Source organism: Ambystoma mexicanum, chromosome 1p (genome assembly GCF_040938575.1).
Source record: "Ambystoma mexicanum isolate Mex_15411 chromosome 1p, UKY_AmexF1_1, whole genome shotgun sequence".
NCBI lineage: Eukaryota > Metazoa > Chordata > Amphibia > Caudata > Ambystomatidae > Ambystoma > Ambystoma mexicanum.
In genome coordinates, this window is record NC_090921.1 from 329,627,529 (window position 1) to 329,651,837 (window position 24,309).

Consider the following 24,309-nt stretch of genomic DNA (forward strand, 5'->3'; position numbering starts at 1 on the left):
CAAATCTTGTGAGTCTTGGTGTACTGGTACAGAGAAAAAGGCGTTCTTGAGATCAATCACGGAGAAACAAGAGGCTTTCGCTGGAATGCCACACAAAATCATTGCTGGGTTTGCTGCTACAGGTTACTCTACCTCTACAATGTGGTTAGGAGGGCGCAAATCTTGTATAAAATGCCATGACCCCCGTTTCCTTTGCATACATAGTATATCGCAGTGTTGAATGGAGATTCTGATAGTACCAGGATGCCTCTCTCAATGAGGGTGTTGCTTGTTTCATAAATGCCCTCATCTGCTTCCTTGGTTTGGGGGTATTGTTTCACTCGTGGCAGTAATGCTCCAGGCTTCAATTTTATGTTTACACCCCCTGTGTTTTTTTTCATGCACCCCACATCACAGGGACTTGTGGTTCATAAGCTGTTGGGTACCTTGGCCAAATTCGCCTCCCAGAATGGTGGTGGTGCTTCCAGGGCCATTGCCATTTTCTTTGCAACCTCTCTCTATGCAATCTGTAACCAAAACCTCCCACTCACTTCTTCTGAAAACAATTCCTCATCTGTTACTTGTGTCAGCCTGCATCCCTCTGCCACTGCAATTATTGCCCTCCATGATGGTTATCTGTTGCATGTACTGCAACTCAATCCTCTATTGCCACAACTGCCTCAATGTCTATAGACACAATTGTTCCCTCCTTCTCATCTAGTGGTGTCTCTGGTCTAAACATGTACTCACCTGGCATCCTCCAAACTTTTCCTGCTATTCCTGGCATCCAGGCAAGTGCCACGTCTGTCCCGTACAGGAACATCTCTGGGTCTGATGCCACCTCGCTCTGTACCGTTTTCCCACAATATGCTTGGACAATCTGCCTTGCTGTTACCATGTGTATTCCTGGTGAAGAACATACTACGCCCTTGTCAGTGAATGAGATGGTCATGTTTAGTCTACTCATTATGTCGTGTCCCAGTATGTTTACAGGTGCTTGTCGGGAATGGAGCAAGGGTAAAGATAAGTCGTGATCTCCTATAGATAAGGAGATGTTATCACTAAAAGGAACCACTTCTCGACCCCCAGAGAATCCTTGAGTGTTCATTACATTGCCAGATTACGCAAATGTCCCTTCCCGGATACATGACCTAGTCACCCCAGTGTCAACAAGAAAGGAAAACGTTTTGTCACCTATCGCCACCCTTATGCGAGGTTCCTCCGCAGGATTATGTGTGACCAACAGGATGAGACACAACAAGTTTGTCTGTGAGCTGTCCTATTGAGGGTACATAAATAGTCTGTTCCCGGTGAAGGGGTTCTTCCCAACCATCGTGACCCTTCCCAACCTTCTCACTCGTACCGTTGCCACTGTGTCCTTGGATTCTGGGGAGTGGCAAGCCTGTGTTTGCACTAACTGTTGTGTTGCTTGCAAATATTGGGGTAGCAGTGCTGTCATCAGTGGTACTGTCTTTTGGGGTGCTGTCATTTGGGGGGTTGTCATTGCTGCAGCATGAGGCTGGGTCTGTACTCGATGTGGTACCTCTTGTTGGGTGTTCTGCATCTGTCCTTGTTGCTGTGCGTCTTGGGCATAATATTCATCCTGTCCTCCTTGGTAGCCCTGCTGTCCCTGATCTCCGCACCCTTGTTGCACCCCCCTAGTTCTGCATGCTCTGGAAATATGTCCTAGCTGCCCACAGGTCCAGCACTGGGGTGGTTCCCTCCCCTGCCCTGGTAACCCTCCTGTAAAGTCTCCTGGTGCCTGTGGCATCTGCTTGTTGTACCTGCCAAAAAAAACCTGAGTTTTGATGGGACTGGGGCACAAAGCCATGCCCTTGTTGGAATCCACACCTCCCGCGATAACCTTGTTGGTTTCCACCCCTACCCATGTACCCTTCTCCCATGGGTGGGGCATATTGTTGCATGGGGTGGTATGGCAACTGCGGTTGGTATTGTGGCTGTGGTGCCAGTGCTGGTGTCTGTTGTGTGGGGCTTGTTATTACCACCCCTTCCAGTGCATATTTTGACAATTTCTTTTGAACTAACTTTGCTTCATCTGCCTTACTCTCCTCTGCCTTTTGTTTAGCTTTCTCCTGCATTAACCTGCAATGAGGCACTATGGTGAGCTGGATTTCTGGCCAGGCCTTTGCTTCCATTCCAACAAGTTTCTTAATTTTTTCTGCACAGTTTTTGGTAACCCCTGCACCAAGATGGGATAAAAGATAGCTATCGTCTTGTCCCACAGCTCTCGAGTTTAATGCGCCAATTCTCTTGAATCTTTTGAATATAATTAACAGGATCTTTGTTGTCATGCATCTTGTGTGGTGTAATAGCCCCTATGTCTGATGTCCGTAATGCCTGCCATACTGCAGCTCTATATTTGGCAAATGGTGACCTGTCATGGGCTGTATTTTGGATACTCTCCCCTGGGAAACCCGCCCTCTTTCAAATGTCATCAGCAGTGTAACCCAGTATGGATACCAGTAGTCCCTTGACGTCTCCCACTGCTAGCTTGTGGCCCGCTGTCAACTTCTCTATCTCATATATCCATTTCCCAGCACCCGCACATAATGAGGGTAGTCTGTATTTGACATTTTACTTGTCTGTGTGCTTCCATGGTACGTATTGACGTTGTGTCCCACCCCTCTCCAATAGGGGCATCTGTGAACATGCTTCTTTCTCTCTGGCATTTTTCTGTATTGTCTAATTTGAATTGGTCCCTGGCCATCTTCCGTGTATTTACATATATCTGTGGGTTCTAGCCTGGGTATTGATTTTGTTTCGTCAGGGGCTCTAGACATTCGCCCTCTGGAGCGGGAGTGGGCCAGCGCTGTCTCCTCCCTCCTGTGCCCTGGGAGATCCCTTAATCTGTTGATGTAATAAGGTCTGTGTAGTGCACCCGTCAGTTGCCTGGTGTGTGTGTTCTCCTCCTGCCCTCTGACCATGGGACCTACACTCCCATGATGTCCCTTCTCCCGTCCTCATAAAATAGAGTTTGCTGTGCCCCCCTCTCTCATCGTCATTGTGTTTGACATCATCGTCAGACCTTTTGTCCATGTTGCTACAAATCCCTTCTGAAAAATCCAACTTTCGTGTGATTTGGCTGCCGTTATGCTCTACATTAAGATCGATCTCTGTCAAATTGCATTTGTTCTCCTCTTCATGAACCCCCAGGCGTGCGGTGCCATTTCCTACTGAACCTTTCCTATCTATGGACGTGAAGTCTGGTTCTTTCCTCCTCCACTCACCCCGTCTTTTCTTGTCCAATTCCAGTGCAATCTGTTCACTTAGCGCCCTTAGTGCTCGCGCATCCTCACCCTCCCATGCTCATTCCCTTGCCAGTCTTTCTAACTGTAACTTCCTCAGCCTTCTCTCCTCACACATATGTGCCTCCTGCTGTAACATTTTCCTACTCCACTGTACCATCTCTGCCTCTTCCAAATCTTTGCCCTGTTTTGTCCCATTCTTCCCTCTCCTTTTCCTTCCTTTGCCTTTCTATCTTCCCCTTTTGATCCCTTTCCATTATCCCCAACTCTCTTTCCCGTCTCTGCTCCCGCTCTTCCTGTGCCAATTTCTCTTCCCTGTTCTGTTCCCTGTCCTCACATGCTCGCCTTGCTTTTTTGTCCCATTGTTGCTTCTCCTCCTCTTCCTGAGCTGTCCCGTCATTACTTCCTTGTCCCAATTCCAATCTCTCTATTGCTTTTAATTTCAGGAGTATCTGTGAGGCTATCCATTCCTCCGGCACAATTCCTTTGTACTCACTTTTTCATGCACCACAGCCCCTCCTCATTTTGTTTGGAGCTGCTGGCAGCCTGGTCTGTCCCTTGCTTATGTTCGTCTTTGGTATATGCTGGTGGTTTATACATGGTGTTTGAATACCCCTCTGCTGCCCTTAGTTCCCTCAGTTGATACATTCCCTGCTCATCATCTATGTCATCAGATATTACACTATACTTGGCTGACAGAGGTGCGGAAGGGTCAGAACCCTCCTCCTTTGCCTTCTGCTAGTTAATCATCCATACCCTGTCTCGCGCCCCCTCCAGGGACATGCACCAAAGCTCAAATATGGCCATGCGGTTTGCTAATTTCTTCCCCTTGTATGTGCTCTGTAAGTGGGTTAGTAGCGATTGCAGCACGTCCTCTGAGAAACTGCCGCTAGGAGGCCATGGGTTCAGGCTTTTTCCCTCAGTGTCCTTTGACCACTGAATACTATATTTTACAATGTTATTCTTATATGGTGGCAAGGTTTTGCACAGATGCTGTATTGGTGTTACTCCCCCCACCATCCCGTTATATTTTGGGTACATTATGATCTTTTACCTGACTTCTAATCGAGGGGTTTGATAATCCACTGTCAGATGGAGAAAGTTACAATTTAATGGTTATCACCTTCAATTGCTACGAGCCCCAGTGGCTCTGCACCTTACACAGCATACACTGCATACCGCCCCTCCTTCACCAGCTCTGCAGTTCTCCGGCACACCACCTCAATCCTGTGCATGCGCCTTCTGCGCACCGCACTCGTTCACCTCTCTACCAATACCAAGTTCACAATGCTAGCTCCTCATCGTCATAACACTCTGTCCTATGCCCCGACCTATGGGTGACATCACCAAGCTAAAATTCGAACAGGTAAATAGACAATTTGTGCACACAGAAAACAATGACCCGTTGGTCCAATCCCACAGAAACCCCACAGTAACCACACAAAAACCCTACAGCTGCCTTCCCGCCTCTCCAGTGCAGAGTATAATTTTATTTGTTGTGACTAACTGCACCCGGTGCGTCGCCAAATGTGTGAAACACCTCACTCCAGGAGACTTTACCAGAGAGGGCTCCTTCCGCAATCTAAGATAGCTCCAGCTAACACTCACGGGGATACCGACATCTATGTGTCAAGCTAAAACGCCTAATTCATAGGAATACCTTATTTACATACTTCTATAGTCCAAGCCTATCAAGTCTATAGTCCTGGTTCACCACCGGAACATTTTACCTCAAAGACAAAATGTTCCCTAGACATAGAAAAGGGACTTCTACCTCTGCTCCAGTTCCCTACTTAACACGCACCTGCTACCAATACTCTTTAAATACTACACAATACTATACATTACAACAGTACCTTCCACCTCCCGCACATATAATACCCACCCTTACACTTTCCTTTGCTATTTGCCTGGACCAATACTTACGTTCTGTGCATGTTCAGGCTGCTCGACCGCTGCCCCCCCGTCAACCGCCCGCCTCGCCCTTTGTTTGCCTTAGACTCTTTACCGATCGCGGGCGGGATCATTTTCAAACGGCTTCTGACGGCCTTTACCCGGTTAACCCTTTTCCGGCTTTCTCGCAATTCCGTGAAGGTCCCACAGACTTTCAGGACCGACGGCGAAGGAGGCAGCTTCTGGCTGGGTTGACGTAACAAACCATTGCCTCTGCTACCAACTTGTTAGGGAGAACTCCCAGGCAAGCAGGCCGGTTTGCTAGGAGTTCACAGACACCCAATTCATGGAAGACCTAACTCCTTCCCAATCCCAAAAGGAGTGCAAGTCCAGGCAAGTAGTAAGTTCACTTGAGGTTTATTACAGCCAACAAACCAACAGGGATCACATGCTGGGAGGCAAATCCAGGCACAGCTCGAAGAACTCTGGCTCGCAAGCCTGATTTGATAGCATATTACGTCACAAGTATGTCATACCCTGGTCCCTTCTTCAAAAACCTATCTTTACTCAGGATTGGGTAACAAGTGGTAGTTCCCCTATAGTAGCCCCTATAGAGGTTAGTGGATTAGACATGGCTATGTCAGGTGTCAGGCCTGGTCCATCCCTGAAAACTGCTACTTACTAATTGTTACAGCATGTGGACCCAATGATTGGTCAGTTTCTCAGCTACCCACCTCTAGGGCCATATGCTGTGATTGGCTGAGCTGCGAGCCCCCAGGCCAGGGAAAAAATCTATTCCAAGCTCGGAATGCACCTGTTCACTGTGCTATGTGCAACTATGTGTCTGCAATGTAATCGTGTATAGACCATTATTGCTGTGAGAGTTCTTCTTTCCCAGCGCATAACTGTAGCTCGAGTGTAACAATTTTGTTGCGACCAATGTCTGGTCCATGAGTCAGTTGTGCTTCTCAGCCATCAGTTCTCGGCTAACTCTCAGCTTGGCTTCGTCACATGCTCAGAGACCATGGTTGTGAGGTCTGAAGCTCTGAATTATTCTGCTTTCAAGAAGGATTATCCTTCTCTACTGGCGATGTTACTTGGGTTCAGGGTAAAGAATGTCACTTTGCAACAGTGTTAACTTGGCAGTGGCCTCATTCACCAATGTGGTTGTTCTGCTTTCACAGCACTCAGCATGGCTTGTAAGAGGATTCAATTCAACACTACAGCTAAGTCAATGCCTAGTCTGGGATACTGAATGGAAACCCTTATTGATATATCTTTATGTCCAGTTCATGCGTTCTGGATGACTACCCCTATATAACACCCCTCTCTTGGAATCCCCCTGACCCCACTGAGCCAAGAAGTAGTTCTGTTTTGCAAGTTAAAAGGTTTATTTGAGAATTTAAACAATATATATATATATATCACACTTTATAATAAATTAATAATTGAATATCACACAATCTGAGCAGTAATCAATAATGGATAGTCTGGCACTAGCACACTTGTGAATAGGAACAGAAGAATAAGGTGGTAGAGAATGCTTTATATAAGTTCAGATGGATGCAATGTTGAATGAAAATGCAATACAGAAAATACTCAATATGATTTCAACAAAACAATGTAATCACTTTTCTCTGGCAATCCCCTCCCCCCTTTTATGCAATGCAAGGAAATGGAAGGAAAGCACACAGTTCTCAGAAATGCAATCAAATGTAATTCAGTTCAGCCCAGCAAGCTTAGACTACAGAAGTTTGAAACACAGGCCCAAAATGCTTTTATATGTGCTGGCAATGAAGTGAAAAATATGCTAAAATGCTTTTAATTCCCTCTAGAGGTTCAGGGTGAGTGGTATCAAGTTAATATTAGTCCAGGCTCACTCTAGCAATGATTCAGGGATGGTTCTTAAGAGGCAAACGAATTTTTAGCAAGGAAGCTGCTGTTTTCACACGTGGAGAAATTTTCAAATCGCGGTAAAATTCGCGAGTGCGTTTTTCGCGATTGCGGCAAAAGTATAGGGAAAAGGAATGCGTTTCTAGGTTCGTTAAAAAGCCAATATTCCCAGCTTTCAGAGGAAAGTTACTGCAAGTCTCTAAGACAAACGGTCACGGAGATATGAGCGATATGGTAAAGGTCGTTTTTCAGATTTGAAATTTTAAAAGTTCAAAGTGACAAGTTACAGCTAGCAACTAGAAATGACAGGTGACAGCTTTGCAAATGACAGATGACAGTTAGGAGACAGTTCTGGTTAGATTAAAATAGATTGAATTATATTATTTTAACTAAGAGATTGGTTCTGCACAGTTCTGCTAGGTACTCACAATATATTTAGAAATAGAATGGGCCTCGCCACGGATCTGGTCAGGTTTTCTTCACTCGCCACGGACGGTCTCTGCGCACAGCGGTCTGGGTCAGCTCTCTGGTTCTGCGAACAGCGGTCTGGGTCAGCTCTGCTCTGCCTCTGGTTCTGGATACTGCTCTGCTTTCTCTGGGTACAGCACTGCTTCTGGATCCTTCTGCACAGCTTTCTCTGGACCCAGCGCTGATCTGCACAGCTCCTGTATGCTGCTACCGCTGTTAGGTTTGCTGGATGCTGAGGCCCACTGAGAAGAGTTCTCAGTTTGTGGGTTTAGGCCCTTGCTTTGAGTTCTGAATCAAGTTCTTTGGAGTTTTAAAGTCTAAGTGTTGAATCTGGTATCTTCTGGATGTTGTGTGGTCCGGCAGAGCGCGTTGCAGCAAATGGAATTGAATGTCCCTATCTGTCCTGACTGTCTGCTTTTATGTGTTTTGAAAGTGGGTGTGTGTGCAGCATCACTAGCCAGCCCCTCTCTCAACTGCCCATTGGCCCAATTCTCCCCTCTCCCATGATTGGGGAAGGAACTGTGAGTCAGAGTGATGCTGTAGGTTTTATGGGTCAGAGGATCCTCCCCTGGTCAGTTTGCCCACAAATCTATATTTGATTCAAATACAGACTTCTCAAATACATAGTGGTTTGTCATTGCATGTACATATTACCTATCACATGAGGTAGTCTCTGTCCCAAATCTGCTCTTCCTAGGAGCTTGGGTTCAAAAATGGCAAAATTTTTCACTTTTAGGCGGGTTACCAATATTGGATTTTTCCCCGCATTTCCACAGATGTGCCCATGGTGTGTGGGCATTAGGTGGTGGAGTGTCAGATTTTTAACATACATACATTTAGAGTAATATCCTCTTTTCTGCTAAAACCCCCCTGAACATACCACCGGGTCCTACCACGTCTTCAAATGTGCACAGAAAAATCACAAGAATAATGATATCACTTATAAAATTTTCACAAGTCCGTTCTATGAATGATCCATCTTTTTAGAGTTATGTTCTGGCCCCAAAGGGGTGTGGTTTCCCCCCAGCCCAAGGTTGAATTTCTGGTTTTTCCAGTTCTGCCAAGCTCAGAGACCCTGCCCCTCCCAGCTTCTGCCAAGAGGAAGCTGTTTTACGGTCCCCCCAATAAAGCATCTGCCTGGGTCCTGGAAGGCACATTGTTCAAGAGGAAGCCATTTATGGCCTCCCCCCAATAAACCCTCTGCCTGGGTCCTATGTTTAGTCTCTAGCAGTCCCTTGGTAATTCAATCAGAGAAGTGTCATATCCCTTTTGGTGGGAACAGCAAAAGGCAGCTAGGCCTGGGAACACAGCTGTTGTGCAAGTCTCAACTCCTGTCGGGGGTAGCTGGTGGGCAGAATTCAGTTCCTTAAGCCAGGCCCCAGCTAATGTCACTTTTAGTTACCCAGTTTTCTGCATTCAAATAAAACTAACCATTTTTACATATGCAGCTAGAATGCTGATTCTAAGTTTAAAACTATGACATTTAAACAATTGCAACCTATGTGACACTCAAAAGTAGGTCACTCGTTTCTTTTAAACATTTAGATTTTTAGTGTCTTTCAGTCCAAATTTACTTAAACTGCTGAAATCCACAGCTCAGCCAGTCTTGTTATAAACCTTCAAGTCACTTCAGAATATAACTTTACATTGTATCCACCTCTCAGTAAGTCTTTCTTTGGCCTGCTTTGGGTTCATCTATTCAGTTTTACACAAAGTCGGCTTTCTGATAGTGGTGAGTACTGGTAATGCAACCATTTTGGGGATTTTTCTTGGATTAATGCATTCCAAACAGGAATGGTTCTTACATGGTAGTAAATCCTTGCTTAACATTGTTTTGATGGGGCTCCTTACAGTAAGATGGTTATGTGGAACCCCACAAAAGGGTTGAATCTTTAAAGTGGTCCGATGAGCCACAATTTCAGCAACATTTTGACATCAGTAACAGTGGATTTTGTTAACAAAGATCTTTCTTTACACTGGTGGTTGGCAAGTGAGGTAACCATTTTGGTGTGCGCACAAACTGCATGGTTCTCCTGGATTCTGTCGCACTTGTGGGCTTTTTGGCCATCTTGGATTTTCTAGGCCCACAGCACCAAATGTTGCAGCATGATAGCTCAAACGTGGGTCAGGACACCCAACAGATCCCCCCACGTGACTGCCCTTTGAATTTGAGTCGATGGGGAGTCGGGTGCACAAGGGTTTTGACCCACGCACTGGTCTGTCCGCATAATCTTCTTCCAATTCTGCAAATGGCACAGTTCAGCATCTTTTCCTCCATCCGGTCGGATCGATCGGTTCTCCTCGCCGGTCCTGATGGGCGTATTGGGCGGTACACTGGGCCCCTTGCGTCTCTGCTCCCGGTCTCCGGATCGTCCTCCTTGGCCCGTCTCCAGGTTTTCTTTCTCCTAGGACAACAAAGGAAAAGCGACAATACCTATTCATGGACATTTCTCCCCCACCATTGATATAGTGGGGTGGCATATAAATTTATAGTCAAAACATATGAACATGCACATTTCTTTTTGCATTCAAAAACAAAAACACCCACATTGAGAAACTTAGAATTTGATAGGCGATATGTAGGATATTTTAAGTTAGAACTGAATTAATCTGAGACAGTACCCTCTAGGATTCCAGAGGATTCCTCCAGTTGTTGCAGAGTGTGCCTGGGATGGCAACACTTCAACTGGTTTATGTGGACCCACTTGTCTTCCCCCTCTGCCAAACCGCCTTTGGGGATGCGGATCTTGTAGGCCACAGGGGAGATTTTGTCTATAAACTCAAAGGGTCCCTTCCATGTAGGCAAAAATGTTCTCTGTTTGGCCTGGTTCCTTTGGAAATTGTATAGATAGACCCGGTCCCCCACCTGATATTCCTTCCTGGAAGTCTTCAGGTCATAGTGGGTCTTCATGCTATCAGCTGATCTTTCTAGATTGCGCTGAGCATAAGCAAAAGCATGTTGAAGGTGTTTCCTTAAATTCTCCACATACTCATGAGTTGTGGAGGCATTTATCAGTGTCTGCTCTTGGGTCCTGTAGAGCAAATGCTGAGGAAGCACCATCTTGCGCCCAGTCATCAACTCAAATGGTGACATTTTGGTTGCAGATGAAGGGGTAGATCTGATGGCCATTAGGACCAGAGGTAATCGGATATCCCAACTTGGCCCAGAATCTGCCACAAACTTCTTTAATATGCTCACAATGGTTCGGTTATATCTCTCTACTGCCCCAGAAGAAGCTGGCCGGTAAGCAATATGCAACTTCCTTTTGACCCCCAGTATCTCCCACATCTTTGTCATCACTTCACTGGTGAAGTGGCTACCCCTGTCTGACTCAATCCTTTGAGGTAGACCGAAACGGGAAAAGATGTGGTTAATCATCAGGGCAGCTGCAGTTTCTGCCTTGCAATTTGGGGCTGGGAGACATTCCACCTACTTGGTAAACAAGCATGTCACAGTCAACATGTACTTATTCCCCCTAGCAGAGCGAATCACGGGGCCTACAAAGTCGATTTGTAAATCTGACCGTGGCAGTGTCATCCCCCTCTTTTGGAGGGGTGCACGGTGTGTGAGGGATGTTGGCTGAAATTGTGCACACACAAGACAACCCTTCAAGTATTGGTTGAGGTCCTGGCCCATGTGTGGCCAGTATGCAACCTCTCTTAAGATTTCCAGTGTTGTGTGAAACCCCCTATGACCGGCGGTGGCCGCATCATGGGCGTGACTTAACATCAGGCTTCGGAATGAGGTAGGAACCACCCACTGATCGTGGCCAGCTTTGGATTTCCTTACCAACAAACCGTCTTGGATCCGGAACATTTTTGGACATTTCATCAACACTCTAAGGTCCTCTTTCCCAATGTAATCGGTATCCGTCAGGGGAAAGTTCTCAGGGTCCTCAAGGTGCTGGTAAAATTTACCAATTATTGGATCCCCCTTCTGAGCGGTAATCAAATCAGCATCAGGGGTCTCCTTACTCCATTGTGCAATTGAAAGGTCGTTGTGAGCATTTGTCTGGGACCTAGTGATAGCAGTGACCTGGATTTCCCCCAACAGGGACTCAATCTCAATTAGATCCCCTTGGATGGCCCCGGTTTTGGCCAGCTGATCAGCTAAGTCATTTCCAGTTTTGTCTGGTCCCTCTACTTTGGAATGACCCTTGATCTTTCTCCAATAGATGGTCATCTCATTCGATGTGACCAGATCATCAATGTTTTGGATCAACTTCCCATGTTTCAAGGGTTTGTTGTTAGCACATAACATGCCTCTGGTTTTCCAATTAACCAGGTGCTCCACGAACCGGTTCCGTACATAATCCGAATCTGTGATTATGACCAGTTCGTGGAGTTGATGCTGGACAGCAGTGAGGATGGCCTGATGCACAGCCATCAATTCTGCCCCCTGACTACTTCGGGGACCAATTTTGTATCCAGCGGAGGGTTCTGGGGACTCATTCACCCAGGCATTCCCTACGCCGGCCACCAGTTCTTTCTCCCCGTTGTTGTTAAGATGGTAAGAGCATCCATCCACATAGACAGTGGGCATTCCCTCACACTTGTCTTCTTCAAAGAATTTGTGTGGGGAATTAAGGTATGCCTCCGTGTTGTCCTTGATTTTTAGACTTTCGTCCTCGAGACAGTTTTCTCTGGCACAATCATGCAAGTCAGCCAGACCTTGCGCGAGGGGACTCTTCTTGTTTTGGCCATATCGGACCTCCACAGGAAAGCCTTTCATTGACAGAATCCAGGAAGTAATTCGGGAATTACTCACATTCCCGGCCCGTATTCTGTCACTTTGGAGATATTGCAGAGGCTGGTGTGGAGTCTCCACTATGATGTGTTCCCCCTGGATAAACGGGCGGTAATTCTTCAATGCCCACACCGTTGCCAGGAGTGCCTTCTCACAATCGTTGAATTTTTCCTCCACAGAGGATAAAGTTTTGCTCGCATAGGAGATTACTTTATTGACCTTGTCATGCTTTTGGTATAATACTCCCGTCAAGCACGTATTAGAGATCCCCGTCTCCAGGAAGAACTCCTTGTTTCTGACAGGGTAAGCTAGGCAGGGCGCTTGTGAGAGGCTTCTTTTGAGTTGTCTTACTGCCTCGGCTTGTTCTGGACCCCATTCCCACTTGACCCCCCCCTTCAAGAGATGAATCAGGGGTCTGGTGATCTCTGCGTAGCCCTCAATGAACTTTCTGCTGTAATTAGTCAGTCCAAGGAGGCTCCTTAGTTCCCGCAGAGTTGTGGGGTCTTTCAGTTTTTGAAGTGCTTCCACCTTCTTTTCCTGGGGACAGAGACCCTGAGGAGTAATCTCATGCCCCAAGAAATTAACACGGGTTCTACACCACTGTGCTTTCTGAAAGGAAAGTTTTGCTCCGGCGGCCCTCAACTGCATCAGAACATAATGGATCTCCGCTATGTGTTCCTCCACAGATGAACTTTTGATGAGGACATCATCTACATAAGCCAGGTTACCCTTCGCACCCAGGTCGGGCATGGCCTTATGCAGGAAAATGTTGAATTCATTGCCGGAGTTGAGGTATCCGAAGGGAGTCCGGGTCCATGTATACTGCTGGCCCCCAAAGGTAAAAGCCAGCTTGTATTGGTCCTCCCTACTGACCGGCACGGTCCAGTATCCATTGGTCAGGTCTATTGCAGTGAATACCTGTGACCCCTGAATCTGGGCCAGCCCTTGGTCAATGTAGGGAAGAGGCCATCGGGAAGTATGGACCCGTTTGTTGAGCTCCCTGAGGTCGGCACAGAGTCTCCACTGGCCGTTTGGCTTCAATATTCCCAGCACCGGATTATTGAAGGTGCTGTGGACGGGACGGATTATTCCCCTGGACTTAAGGTTCTTAATTATTTCAGTAAGGGACTCCATGGATGCGAGAGGCAAACGATATTGCTTCACAAACACTGGAGTCATGCCAGGGTCCGTGGGGATTGTTGTTGTGTGGATGTCAGTGCGACCACAGTCATACGAGTCTACCGGAAAGAGATCTTGGAAATCCAAGAAAACTTGTTTCAACTTTTGCTTTTGTTCCAGAGTCACACAGGCATCAGCTAGGTTGACTCTCTCTTCCACCATCTGCCTGAAGCCGGGAAAGACTTCTGGTTTGGCTATTTCAGCGGCCTCCTCCAGCTGGGTGGAGAAGTCCCTGGTCAGAGTGCTGATTTGGACTGGAGGCTTCAGGTGGGAAAGGCAGCCCTCATGGACCTGGAAAATCACCTCATCCCTCCTGAAGTCACAAGTCACATCTTCCTTACCATAAGGGCAAGAAGTGTACACCAGGAAGTTCCCCCCATGCCGGGTAAAAATCCTGTCTGGTGTCGTATTGTCATCACTGTCACTGTCATGCAGTCCTTGGGGATTGGCCCTAACAGTTCATTACCTAAATCAATGGAAAAATGTCGGTCATCAACCGCCATTCCAATAATGGTGCCTGCGGCTAGAGTAATACTCTTCAAGTCGCTGTTATCCACCTCTATTAGAATGGTGTCATGTTCTATGTTGACTAATGGAGTTGGGTTTACCCCCAACCCTTGCTGTTGGAGAGAAGCGTTTAGATGTATGTAAGCATCAGGGTTTTGCAAATATTGTCCTCTTTTAACTTTCACTTCCAGGGAGAATTGTCGGGTCCTTTCTGGGATGGTGACTTCCTCTTTGATCTGAATTTCAACTGCATAAGGTAGCAATTGAGCTGACCTAAATGCTTTTTCTGGATCATCAAAGCCCATGGGATTATCCGCTAATCGGGACCAAGCTTTGAAGTTGATTAGGTCCAAACTAATGGCAAAGCGATTGAGAATGTCACTGCCTAAGTAAAAGGCGGCAGTGACGTCTCGCACGACCCAACAATTATGGACTATGCTCTTGTTGCCAATGGAGATTTTGAGCATACACCTGCTTGGCAGGAGATATTTGGAATTAGGCGCTTCCAGGTCCATTTCCCATTTGTCTATCAGTTTGAATGTGGGAATGGCTGGATTTTTTGGGAGTTGGCGGAACATGGCTTCGCTGATGAAGCTCTTCCCGTTGTTCACACACACTCGAGCGAGAACAGAGTCCTTCCCATCATTTAACTGAACAACTGCTCTCCAATTTGCTGAATCTCAGCCAGGCTCTGAGCTGATTTCACATCTTTCTGGACTATAGGAGTGGGAGTTTCTGATTGTGGATTAGTAAAGAATTTCAGGGTGTTTCCTTCCAGTGTGGAATACCATCTTAAACTGGAAGGAAGGTTGATTTTCAGAAATAGAGAGGACCCCCCATCACCAGTCTTTTGTCCTACTGCTATTACTGTCACGTCTGGAATTTGGTTGTTCTGGAAGTGAAATTCTACTTGGTCAGATTTTTGTTCAACCATGTGGCAGGCGCCGTTTAACATGGTTGACACTCTGTTTTAATTTTATTGGTCGGCTAGTCTGGGTCCAGAGGACCTTGTTTACGCAATCTATTAAGGGTGACAACCTCCTCAGGAGGTCATTCCCCAGTAAACAAGGGGTGCCCTCTGGAGTCACTACTATGACCGGGTGTTTCACCTTGTGTCGCCCGATCTTAATGTCCAAGTCTGCAGTCCCCTCAACGGGAATTTCCTTCCCGTCAAAGTTCTGCAGTTGTCCCGGAAGAGAGGTGAGAGGAATTTGGTAATTCTCTCCCCTTCCTGCATTCAGTTCGTCAAAGGCCCTTCTGGACAGAAGGGTAGCTTGGGATCCAGTGTCCACCAGTGCCGAAATTGTACCCTGCCCCTGTACTTGTACCGGGGCATAGTATCTTCCCTCCTTCTCCTCAAGGGGGCACAGATAATGCACATTTTTGGACAACTGGTGGGCTAACTTTCTGGTTTTGGACATCGCTAGCGAAGAGATTTGGGCAGAGTTCTGTGGAGAGCCTTGGGAATCTGAAAGAAAAAATTGGCAACTGGAGATCAGAGCCATTGTGGGTTCCCCTGGCTCCGGTTCCGGGCCGCCCCCCCTTTTTGGAGGCAGTCACCAGGAAGGGTTTGAACCAGGGGATTTTCTTGCTGTTGGTTCTGGGATGAGATGGTGGGCGGCGGTAGCTCAGTCTCCACATCTCCCCAGTCTGGATTTGCATCCCTAGGGACCCATTTTTCTTTGGGAGGAGTTCCCCCCTCTCTGAAGGAGAAGATCCTTTTCCCAGGATCCTCTGAGGATCCCTCTCCCTCAAATTGGAAGATCTGTACCTCCTCCTCAAACTGAGTCTGTTTGGGTCTTTTTTTTCTCCTACCCCCCCTCTGCTCCTTAGGAGGCAGACTTTCAGGGGCAAGAGATTTTGTTTCCGGTTCCTGGGTTTCCAGGGGCTGTTTACAAGTGAGGAAGGAAGCTTCCTCCAAGGCTTTACACCCCCCTTCCCTTTGTGCCTCCTCCCTGGGAACCGGTGAGTTATCAGGGTGCTGCCCCCGTCATTGTTCTGGAGCACCAGGTCCAGAGTTGGGTGCGTTCTGCGCCGGCATGCCGATCTGAGGGTTCTGCTGAGCCCTCAGTATGTGACCCAGATCCCGCGCCATGTTTTGAACCTGGCGCTCTAACTGGGAAACCCGCTCAGGCTGATACGGGGCCCTGTTTTCTCCCCTGGGCTGATCCCGGGAAGGGTAGCTATCCCTTCTTTGGTAGTACCCCTGGTTGGGAAGATTTGGATACCCCTCCACCCTTGGCCTCCCCTCTCCCGGATTCGGTTGTCTGGGCTCAGGGAATTGGGGAAAGAAGGGTGGAGGATTTTGGGGCTGGAAGTTGGGTGGATACCTGGGGAAGAAGTTCTGCCCAGGGTTTGGTGAGTTTCTGCCCTCCTGTGAGAAGTTGGGAGGGAAGTTCTCGGGGTTAGGTGCTTGGCTGGATCCCCCCCCTTGGGCTGGAGGAGTCCACACATAACCCAGGATGGGTCTGTTTCCCTTGTAACGGGGGCTTACATAATCAGGAGAGCGAGGGACCCCATTTGTGGGGCTGCCTCCCTGGCTCCCTGTCTGTGACTGGCCCGAGGACCTTCTGGGCCTAGCATTATTAGGTGCAGGTAGGTTTTTAGGCCCCACATCTCCAAATCTAAAACGGGGGTGACCTTTACCTCTGCCACCTTGGCAGCAGCAGGGGTGTTGTTGGCTTTGGGGTTTTTGGCCGCATTATTTTTATTTTCTATTGGCTTCTGCACCTCATAGATCCGGGTCGCCTGTTCAATGACCCAGTCTAAAGATCTTTTCTCGTGAAAATCCCTCACGAGCTGGTCATTATGTATTTGGGCAAGGCATGGAAAAACGTATTAATAAATTCTCTGCTATCCGTGCGCACCCTTCTTGTGGTCTGTGCAAAAGCACGCTTTAACTCCTGCACAAATTCTTGTGGGGCCTGATCCTCCCCACATTGTAAATTGTAGGCTGTCTTGCGAGCCTCTTGAGGATTTCTATGAGTAGAAAAATGTTTCAAGATGGCAGCCTTATAGGTGGACCATCTTAAATGATTTTGGTCCTCCAGCCCCGCAAAGAAACTGGAGTATTCCGGGGAGAAGGTCCACTTTACATATTGAATACAGCTTTGGCTGTCCTTCAAATGGAAAGTCTCCATCATTTGCTCAAACAACTCTAAGTGCTCCCAAACAGAATACTTGGCGTTCTTATGATAAGGCGTGATGACGCTCCTGATTGCCTTAATCTGCTTTAAGAGGTCCTTAAGCAAGGCCCTTTTTGTCTTATTGGCCATTTTGGTCCGGGTAACCCTGGTCCATTCATCTTCTGACTCAGAGGCACTGCTCCCAGAGGTTCCCGTCTGTTCTTCCAGGTTTTCCTGGATTCTGCGAGCCTGGGAATGGCTGGCAGAATGTGGGGACCTGGTCTCCTGTGTCCTGTACCGCTCAGAGGAGTCTTCAGATCCCTCCTTGCTGCCAGGATTTGATGGGTACCCCCCCACTGACCTAATTGGGCAGAGGTTTTCAGGATGCCCTTAATGGGCCTACTCTCCTGGGGTTCCCCACTAAATTGCACTCTGCTTGGGTGCCCATACCCGGATGCCCGCCCATCCATTCCTGGGAGGTACTGGCCTATGAGCCCCATGCTTCTGGCTGGATAGTAATCTGCCATCCCTGTGGCCCGGTGCTCATGTGCGCCAGGGGACAGTGGGGTGGCAGAATCCAGGGACTGAGAGAGATAAAGGCCTCTGGTACTAGGGCTCCTGAGGTTATGCTCAGGAGTTTCCCTTTCCCAGCGCACCTGGTCTCTATCCGCCCCTGCTACCTGTTGCAATGCAAGAGCCTGCGCCTTCAGTTCCTCAGTTAAGGCCTTATTAGACTCTATCAGTCTCTCCTGCATCGCTACCTGTTGTTGGAGCCTATCGTTGTGCTGGCAGAGAGCCTCATTCTCTCTCTGCGTTTCCTGATTGGTCCTGGAGCACTGGGCCAGTCTTTGCTGCAGGAGGGTTACCTCCTGAGCTGTGTCCCTATTGGCCTGCTCCTGTCTTGCCAGAGCCTCCTCCACCCTCCTGGTGTGCTCTAGCAAGTCCTGGTGTTCTTTTTGGAGGTCACCCAGTCCCTGGTGGGCCAGGTGATTTTCTTCCATTTTTCTCCTTAAGTGGCAGACTTCCTGGCCTAAGGTGTCCCTTTCCTGACCAAGAGCTTGAATTTGTGACGCCAGGTCGTCCCTTTGCCTTTGGAAGGCACCAGCTTTCTGGCGCTCCTGATCAAACTCTGCCTGGGTATCCAGGTCTTTCAGGATCAGTTTATTGCTCTCCTCTTTTTCTCTGTCTAGTTGGATTTGCAGGGTGACTACCTGCTCTGTGCATGCCCTGTTGAAATTGATCTGTTGCTCCAGCTTTTTCTGGCTCTGCAGTAGGGAGTCCAAACTGTCTGGTGTTCCTTCTGCAAAGCCAGAATTCTGGTATCCTGGTCAGCCTTTTCCTGTTGCAGGATATCCATATCCTTCTTTATTTTAATGATGTGCTGTCTACTCTCATTGTCTGACTCCTGGCTCCCCTGCAGCCTCTGCTCAGAAGAGACCAGGTCAGATTGGACCTTCTCTAACGCCATCTGTCGCTTATTCGCCAGATCTTGGCTTTCAGTACATTTATCCTGCATGTCTCCCATATATAGGTACAGGTATGCCGCTATCCTAACCATCTTGTCTTGTTCATCCTTAGCTTTAGGAGCCATGTATAGTTCACTCAGGGCCACATGTAAGGGACCCTGATTTCTCCATATATCTGACCCTGTTTCAGTGACCTGTTGCGTGATGGCCTGCAACCAGACCATGCGGTCCTGGTGAGTCCACTCACCTCTCACAAATAACTTATGTAAGAAGTGCTCTCTGGCTATTTTCATGTCTACTAAGGTCGTCATTCTAGAGATTGGTCTCTGTCCTGACTTACAGAAGTTTATATTTTATTTTTGCAAAACAGACCTTTTCCTTAGAGCGTTCCTTTGAGGAGTGCTTTACAGCGTAACACAGCGTGGTGATCCGACCGGATATGTGTATCTGGTCAGCTGGCACACTGTATTAATCTGCACAAGTGATAGATCTAATCCAAACGTCCCGCTCGAGCCCCCAATTTGTAAGAGGATTCAATTCAACACTACAGCTAAGTCAATGCCTAGTCTGGGATACTGAATGGAAACCCTTATTGATATATCTTTATGTCCAGTTCATACGTTCTGGAAGACTACCCCTATATAACACCTCTCTCTTGGAATCCCCCTGACCCCACTGAGCCAAGAAGTAGTTCTGTTTTGCAAGTTAAAAGGTTTATTTGAGAATTTAAACAATAGATATATATATCACACTTTATAATAAATTAATAATTGAATATCACACTTAATCTGAGCAGTAATCAATAATGGATAGTCTGGCACTAGCACACTTGTGAATAGGAACAGAAGAATAAGGTGGTAGAGAATGCTTTATATAAGTTCAGATGGATGCAATGTTGAATGAAAATGCAATACAGAAAATACTCAATATGATTTCAACAAAACAATGTAATCACTTTTCTCTGGCAATCCCCTCCCCCCTTTTATGCAATGCAAGGAAATGGAAGGAAAGCACACAGTTCTCAGAAATGCAATCAAATGTAATTCAGTTCACCCCAGCAAGCTTAGACTACAGAAGTTTGAAACACAGGCCCAAAATGCTTTTATATGTGCTGGCAATGAAGTGAAAAATATGCTAAAATGCTTTTAATTCCCTCTAGAGGTTCAGGGTGAGTGGTATCAAGTTAATATTAGTCCAGGCTCACTCTAGCAATGATTCAGGGATGGTTCTTAAGAGGCAAACGAATTTTTAGCAAGGAAGCTGCTGTTTTCACACGTGGAGAAATTTTCAAATCGCGGTAAAATTCGCGAGTGCGTTTTTCGCGATTGCGGCAAAAGTATAGGGAATAGGAATGCGGTTCTAGGTTCGTTAAAAAGCCAATATTCCCAGCTTTCAGAGGAAAGTTACTGCAAGTCTCTAAGACAAACTGTCACGGAGATATGAGCGATATGGTAAAGGTCATTTTTCAGATTTGAAATTTTAAAAGTTCAAAGTGACAAGTTACAGCTAGCAACTAGAAATGACAGGTGACAGCTTTGCAAATGACAGATGACAGTTAGGAGACAGTTCTGGTTAGATTAAAATAGATTGAATTATATTATTTTAACTAAGAGATTGGTTCTGCACAGTTCTGCTAGGTACTCACAATATATTTAGAAATAGAATGGGCCTCGCCACGGATCTGGTCAGGTTTTCTTCACTCGCCACGGATGGTCTCTGCACACAGCGGTCTGGGTCAGCTCTCTGGTTCTGCGAACAGCGGTCTGGGTCAGCTGTGCTCTGCCTCTGGTTCTGGATACTGCTCTGCTTTCTCTGGGTACAGCACTGCTTCTGGATCCTTCTGCACAGCTTTCTCTGGACCCAGCGCTGATCTGCACGGCTCCTGGATGCTGCTATCGCTGTTAGGTTTGCTGGATGCTGAGGCCCACTGAGAAGAGTTCTCAGTTTGTGGGTTTAGGCCCTTGCTTTGAGTTCTGAATCAAGTTCTTTGGAGTTTTAAAGTCTAAGTGTTGAATCTGGTATCTTCTGGATGTTGTGTGGTCCGGCAGAGCGCGTTGCAGCAAATGGAATTGAATGTCCCTATCTGTCCTGACTGTCTGCTTTTATGTGTTTTGAAAGTGGGTGTGTGTGCAGCATCACTAGCCAGCCCCTCTCTCAACTGCCCATTGGCCCAATTCTCCCCTCTCCCATGATTGGGGAAGGAACTGTGAGTCAGAGTGATGCTGTAGGTTTTATGGGTCAGAGGATCCTCCCCTGGTCAGTTTGCCCACAAATCTACATTTGATTCAAATACAGACTTCTCAAATACATAGTGGTTTGTCATTGCATGTACATATTACCTATCACATGAGGTAGTCTCTGTCCCAAATCTGCTCTTCCTAGGAGCTTGGGTTCAAAAATGCCAAAATATTTCACTTTTAGGCGGGTTACCAATATTGGATTTTTCCCCGCATTTCCACAGATGTGCCCATGGTGTGTGGGCATTAGGTGGTGGAGTGTCAGATTTTTAACATACATACATTTAGAGTAATATCCTCTTTTCCGCTAAAACCCCCCTGAACATACCACCGGGTCCTACCACGTCTTCAAATGTGCACAGAAAAATCACAAGAATAATGATATCACTTATAAAATTGTCACAAGTCCGCTCTATGAATGATCCATCTTTTTAGAGTTATGTTCTGGCCCCAAAGGGGTGTGGTTTCCCCCCAGCCCAAGGTTGAATTTCTGGTTTTTCCAGTTCTGCCAAGCTCAGAGACCCTGCCCCTCCCAGCTTCTGCCAAGAGGAAGCTGTTTTACGGTCCCCCAATAAAGCATCTGCCTGGGTCCTGGAAGGCCCATTGTTCAAGAGGAAGCCATTTATGGCCTCCCCCCAATAAACCCTCTGCCTGGGTCCTATGTTTAGTCTCTAGCAGTCCCTTGGTAATTCAATCAGAGAAGTGTCATATCCCTTTTGGTGGGAACAGCAAAAGGCAGGTAGGCCTGGGAACGAACACAGCTGTTGTGCAAGTCTCAACTCCTGTCGGGGGTAGCTGGTGGGCAGAATTCAGTTCCTTAAGCCAGGCCCCAGCTAATGTCACTTTTAGTTACCCAGTTTTCTGCATTCAAATAAAACTAACCATTTTTACATATGCAGCTAGAATGCTGATTCTAAGTTTAAAACTATGACATTTAAACAATTGCAACCTATGTGACACTCAAAAGTAGGTCACTCATTTCTTTTAAACATTTAGATTTTTAGTGTCTTTCAGTCCAAATTTACTTAAACTGCTGAAATCCACAGCTCAGCCAGTCTTGTTATAAACCTTCAAGTCACTTCAGAATATAACTTTACATTGTATCCACCTCTCAGTAAGTCTTTCTTTGGCCTGCTTTGGGTTCATCTATTCAGTTTTACACAAAGTCTGGTGGTTTTAAAACGCCGGCTTTCTGATAGTGGTGAGTACTGGTAATGCAACCATTTTGGGGATTTTTCTTGGATTAATGCATTCCAAACAGGAATGGTTCTTACATGGTAGTAAATCCTTGCTTAACATTGTTTTGATGGGGCTCCTTACAGTAAGATGGTTATGTGGAACCCCACAAAAGGGTTGATTCTTTAAAGGTGTCCGATGAGCCACGATTTCAGCAACTTTTTGACATCAGTAACAGTGGATTTTGTTAACAAAGATCTTTCTTTACACTGGTGGTTGGCAAGTGAGGTAACCATTTTGGTGTGCGCACAAACTGCATGGTTCTCCTGGATTCTGTCGCACTTGTGGGCTTTTTGGCCATCTTGGATTTTCTAAGCCGACAGCACCAAATGTTGCAGCATGATAGCTCAAACGTGGGTCAGGACACCCAACAGGCTTCAGGTAGTCTGAGATGGTTGTGGCCTACTATGATTTCCTAAACCATGGTCTGGTTTCTCCTGTGTGTGCCTTCCGTATAGCATCCATAGTTTAGTGTGTTATGGCTCGGTCAGGTCCCTTGAGTGCTCCTGCCATTCCATGGGGTTATTTTCAAGTAATCATCTGCAAGCATGTACGTGTGATTTTCTTGCTTCTGGCAGTGTCTGCGTTGTTGCGATAAGCTAGTAGCAAAATAACAAACGTGCAGACAGTATGTGCATATCACCGTACGCTATCTCATAGAACTGTAGGCATGTTTTTTTTGTGTGTTTGGGTGTCTTCAATGTGTGGATGACATGTGTGCTTCGTGTCTGATGCTGTACGTAATTTAGTCGTTCACAACTTCAGGCATGGCTTCTCAGCACTTTAGTCGATTCTGTCCATATAGCTGTCTCTGGTTCTGTCTTGTGCATCTTCATCCACTCTGAGTAATGTCCGTACTGCTCCTGGCTTGTAGGGTCGGCTGTGATTACTTCTCATGGTACTTGTCCATCGTGGGTGCAGTGGGGGTTGGTGTGAGCTCGTAAGATTGGCTGCCTTATTGTCTTTGGTTCTTCTTCCGGTTGGGGTGTCTTCCAGGACGGGGGGGAATAGTTCACCCTCCCCTCTTCAGGGGGCCTTTTCTATAGCCTTGATTTGATTCTCTATAGTCTTATTCACTTCACCAAATCTTTGGCTTTATTGAGCAGTTACTCTCCAACCAGATCTTTTGATGAGCCATATATGTTGCATGTTGCTTGTTGTGCACTGCATGTAAAAAATGGGTGATGGTCTGATGACCCCCTCAAATAGGCTTACACTGATGGATGTCAAGACAGAGATTGTTGGGACAAAGCAGCAACTGGATGGCCTTCTATTAATCTGTTCAATCCGTAAAAGGTTCACAATATAGGAGCGCTGATTTACTGTAAACTCAATAGACAGAACAAGGCTAATTATTCTTATTATGGTATTTATTGAGAACGGACCTAGCTTCGAGAAGTGCTTTACAGAGGTATCCACTAGTACAGATGCATAACAGAAGCACTTTTCAGCAATAACAACAGAATAGATATACTATTTATTTATTTATTTGCATATGGTTAACAGACACCTTTGCAAAACAAAACATTACACATTTACTTCATTACAATCAAATTAAATAAATATAGTACAATTTACACCGAAATTACTAAAACCATTAGATACAAATAGAAGACAAATCTTTGAAACTCAGAAAAACTGAAAATATAGCAGTAATTAATTTCGTACAATGCAGCTTTAAAAATGTTATGATGACTAAATCCAATGCAGGCTCATAACTATTTAAATCCTTCCCCAAAGCCATTTGGTGTTAAAAAAAAGTTAAAACGAGACAAAAAGGGCATTCAATTACAAGGTGGCAAGTTGTTTCCAGATACAATGCACAATACATACAGACATGCATAGGACGTTGTCTAGCACCAGTAACTTCTCTATTAGGCAGAAGGTTACATTTGAAACGCAACTTTCAAACCTATACTTCCTTGATGGATGTTGTTCATGTCTTAAATGATAAAAGATGTGTTGCTGTGTCTTTATTCCTAATCCAGTCCCATTCAAAAACTGTTTTTTACTCTTCAATGAGGATGCCATGAGCTTTTGAAAATCCAAATCATATTCAAATAAAGGTTTAACAGACTCCTGAAACCATTCGATCAGCACTTTACAATTATTATAACACAGCACGTAATTCATATAGGAGACAGTTATCAGGTGGTTGCCAAAACTATTTCAAAAGTTGCAGCCTCTTCAATCAACACGAGCCTGCATCGAAATTAAACCTAACTCATATCTAGTACTGGCAATGGGAGTCCCTTTTGGGAGAAAAGGTAACCTATTCCAGATTAACTATTCAATCTTTTCCACTGAGTAGAC